Source organism: Hydractinia symbiolongicarpus, chromosome 7, assembly GCF_029227915.1.
Source record: "Hydractinia symbiolongicarpus strain clone_291-10 chromosome 7, HSymV2.1, whole genome shotgun sequence".
Classification (NCBI taxonomy): domain Eukaryota; kingdom Metazoa; phylum Cnidaria; class Hydrozoa; order Anthoathecata; family Hydractiniidae; genus Hydractinia; species Hydractinia symbiolongicarpus.
Window position 1 is genome coordinate 22,415,310 of NC_079881.1, and position 4,455 is coordinate 22,419,764.

General features: G+C 31.9%; 1 long non-coding RNA gene across 1 annotated transcript; it reads left to right on the forward strand.

Moving 5' to 3' along the window:
- The first annotated feature begins 1,945 nt into the window (after positions 1-1,945).
- LOC130649315 (uncharacterized) lies at positions 1,946-4,241 on the forward strand. The gene is made up of 3 exons (XR_008983035.1): positions 1,946-2,070; positions 2,232-3,358; positions 3,691-4,241. It is a non-coding gene; the product is annotated as an uncharacterized LOC130649315 (long non-coding RNA).
- Positions 4,242-4,455: the final 214 nt, after the last annotated feature.

Below are 4,455 nucleotides of genomic sequence, written 5' to 3' on the forward strand. Positions count from 1 at the left end.
CACCACCTCCACCTCTGCATCACATCCACCTCTTCTCTGTTCCAAGGGTAAGTTAATCGTTGACATGTTTTTGGTGTCATTTTTCTTTTGTTTGCCTCTCGTTAATTACTTTGCGTAACTCTTAAATAGTGCTAACAAAACATATTTATAAAACTAAAGACATAAGAACCTGAAATTGTGTGAATTGAACACCAACATTTAATGAATTAAAAGACTTAAATTAAAATATAATGGTGTTAAAAGTCACAAAATTGCAGCACTAAACAATAACAAAAATAAACGTAAAGATTTGCGTGCACATTTCTATGCTAAACGCGGTAGTGTAATAATCTCACGTTTTGTTTAGTAAAATATTTATGTAAAATATTTTGTACTTATATTTACGATTTCTGATAGTACACATTACTGTTATAGCATTGATGACTCCATTCCTCCTAATTGCTTCTACAATATATTATCCGGTAAAAATCATCTTTAAAACAGGTATTTCATTTCAAAATTAGTGCTGCTGCTAGTTTTCCTTTGTTTTCGATTTTCCTATTTCATTAAATATTCTGTTGTTAAAAATGTTAAGATTATTTTTTTGTTGTTACGAATAATTTTTTTTTGAGAAAATGCTGCGAATGTAGAGTGAATTCCATCTCCTCCATTCTGTTTTAACAAAAGTGTTTTTGCCACTTAAAATTTGTTGCTATGGGTAAATGCCATCACCCCAATTTTTTTGCTGATTCTTAAAATTTGTTATGATAGGTGAATTCCATCTCCCTAATTTTCTTGTTGCTACTTAAAATTTGTTGCTATGGGTGAACTTCATCTCCCCAATTTTGTTGTTGTCACTTTAAATTTGTTGCTATAGGTGAATTCCATCTCCCTAATTTTCTTGTTGCTACTCAAAATTTGTTGCTATGGGTGAACTTCATCTCCCCAATTTTGTTGTTGTCACTTAAAATTTGTTGCTATAGGTGAATTCCATCTCCCTAATTTTCTTATTGTTATATAAAATTTGTTGCTATAGGTGAATTCCATCTCCCTAATTTTGTTGTCATGGGTTAATTCCATCTGCCCAATGTTGTTGTTACTTTTATAACTAGTTGTTCCGGGTGAATTCCATCCCACCTTTGTTTTTGTTGTTGTCTATTTTTCAATGGGTGAAGTCGACCTCCCCATCAATTTTAATTATACTGTTGCTTCTATTCGGTGAACTCCAACTTCCATCCCAAAAAAATTTTTGTATATAATTACTTACAGTTTTTTCTACGATTTTAGAATAATTTATAACAAAAAAATATTTTTTCATATTTAATCAATTTAAAACAAAAAAAATATTTTTATATATAAATTTTTCATTACGATTTTGTAATATGAGTTTCTAATATTAAAAAAACCCCAGAAAGTGCCCCATTTTTCATATAACTTTTACATGTATTTATTCAATTTTTTTATTAAAAAATATGCCAAATAAGTTGTTCCCTTAAAAAAAATTGCCACATATCAACAATTTCACACAGTTGATTAAACCTCTAAAGATTTGTACCTTAAAAAGAGTGAACTCTTTCTACAAAGACAGTTTTTTAAGTTGTTCAGTTATTAAATAGTTAGTTTACTTCTTCAAATAGTTACGTTTGAAATAGACTTTTCATAGCAAAGTATAACCAAATTTAACAATTTGCCGTCCATGTTGTCAAAGCTGATTTTTACCAAAAGACATATTTCCAGCAAGCTCATGGTATCGGATAATGTTCTCTATACAAAGGTAAAATTCTAAATAACTTAAATTACTCTGTTTTTCAAACATTCGATTTTTTAACATTTGCGTCTGATACTTACTAACATTCTTAAAAGTCCTAATTTCTACTTCTAAATACACAATGTGGTACGTATTTCTGAAACTGAACCCTTTTTTTGTTATAATATTTATGTGTTAACATTTTATTGTAAAATTTTTAGAAACAAAACAAAACAAAAAAGGACCAGGAGAAATATTCTACATCGGATGTGCTGCCATGAACATATATTTAAAAGATGTACAAGTTTGCGGTTGGCTTATGGACTCAAAAAATTTAATATAAGGTATCACTTTATTTCTTTTTACATTTTGTTCTTTCTTGTACACAATATATACACAGTCAGTTCGAAAATCTATGATACGCAAGTTTGCGATACAGCAATGCAACTGCTCATCTTCACAGTATATTTGCATAATTGTGTTCCCATTTTTGTGTTTCCAATAGATTATGTTGAAATTACCTGCTTTGAATTGTTGCTACACGTTATATCATGCACATAAAAGATTGCCCACTAATAAATTCGTTTTGGGACATAGCAGTTAACATATATGACATCGTAGAATTCGTCATACACCTTGCAGACCGAAGAAATACGTTGATTCTTTTTGAGAACATTACATTAACAGTACCTGAAATCTGACGGTTCAGTGATAGTTGGTAAACTTGTGCCGAACCTTCGCCATCATGATGGAAGACTGTTGTATAAACTGCTGAAAGGTCATATGCAACTAAAGTTGCAACTGAAGAAGCTATGTTGCGTAGAAAGAAAATAGAAGTAACTACATCGCAATGCAGATTGTACTAGTCTTTGACAAAAGGTGGAAGTTTCTTTCAAAGAATAACAAGCCGCAAAAGAACTTCTGCATTCTTTCCTTTCAGGGATGAGAAGTGATAGAAAAGTAATGAATTTTAGCTGTACTGAAACAAACAGTTGTGAATTGCAAAGCATGCGGATTGGTGAAATATACCATGCTTGGGATCTGGTGTGTTACCTTGAGTTAGCATCCCTTGCCTGTTGCAAGGCACCAGTTCTATGTATTGGCACTATCCGCAATAACCAATAATTTTTGTTCAACGTATACAATAATTCAAATGTTATATTTAATGAATTTCTTTCTGGAGCTTTTCCGTTATTACCATCCTCGATTGTGGACACAAATCTCACCATAAATGATGTTATTGCACTTCATCATGTGTTGTACATTACGTAAAAGGCTCTTGCTTTAATTTTATCTCATAAAATAACATTCTATGAGTTGCTATTGTTGTGGTTAAACATTCACATTCAAAATGCACAGATTAAATCGATGCCTTACTGCACCATTCCACATGAAATTTAATTGACAATTTATTGGGTTCTATAGTGAAGCTGTGGCTATGCTTTCATGTTTTTGTAGTTTGTGTGAGAGCATTGATGTACTTGCAGTACTCCTACTTATAACAGTATCAATTACCAATTAATTGTGGTACCAGAATATAAATAGACGTCTTGGGCCACATTTAATGCAGTGATCAGTACGGCACAGCTATGTCGAAAATGTCTCATGTTTTATTCATTGTCTCTCAAAGAGGTAAGCTCGTGTCATTAAAAAAATCTGTACGCTAAAGAATACTGCATGTTTTGTTATTGTGTTAAAATAGATATTTCTTTCGAACACTGCTTCTTATTTTATGGCTTAACTAAGACGAACTATATGACTGAATAATTTTCTCACTTTTGCATTGAATACAACCTCAAAATGTTGCCATACTTAATTTTCTTGAAATTTATTTTACCTGCTAGTCTTCCCACTAAGCGGACAATCGTTATTAAAGTATATGAAGTTCCAGCAACATTTCCATCAAAAAGACAAAATACTTCCCGGCAGTAATAAATGTTTATCACACAGCTTAATCATTGTAGGTTCTGATGGACATCACAGAAGTGAGAAAACAACTGCACTTTCGCAATCTGACAGCACTGGTTAAATGCTGTTGGTGGAAAAACATGCCGCGTGAATGAAATCTCCTGCGGAGTTTGATCAATTACTTAGCAGTTATACTTAGTGCTAAGGAAATGTAATTATGATGAAAGTTGTTTGTTATGACAACTTATTGTAATATTGTTTTATAATAACATATTAATGAAGTTGCTTTTACTGACACTGTTGCAATAAATTGAAAAATAATTAAAAGTTGTTTATTGCCAGGAAAATTTTTCTGGGGATTTAAAAAATATGTTGTGTACCATGTCTTTGTTAACTGTGACACCTTATCAATATTGTTCTACTTTTTCCTGTTTTGTTAAAAATATGCGATATCATGTGCTCTGGAAAAGGTGGTAATGCTGGAAGCGCCACAGACAACATGCACGGCAATACGAGAAAAAACTTTATAATTGTTCACATTTTTTTCGTTGCTGTATGTTGTTAACAACAGTCAACTTTTGATAAGCAATAATACGACTTTACGCCTAGCAAACTATAACGAGCAGGTAAAAACAGTCAGACAGTAATTTAAAGTTTAGACCAGACTGCATTAAAGTAAATCTGAAACTTGTTTTCCTGTTCTAGTTTCGTCCCTTGTAATAATTTAAGGTAGGTGTTATTGACGCCAAGTATAGAGTGGCCATACATTCAGCAATTGCGATACCCAAATGCTTTTTGTATAACCAAATGTTCTCCGAAAT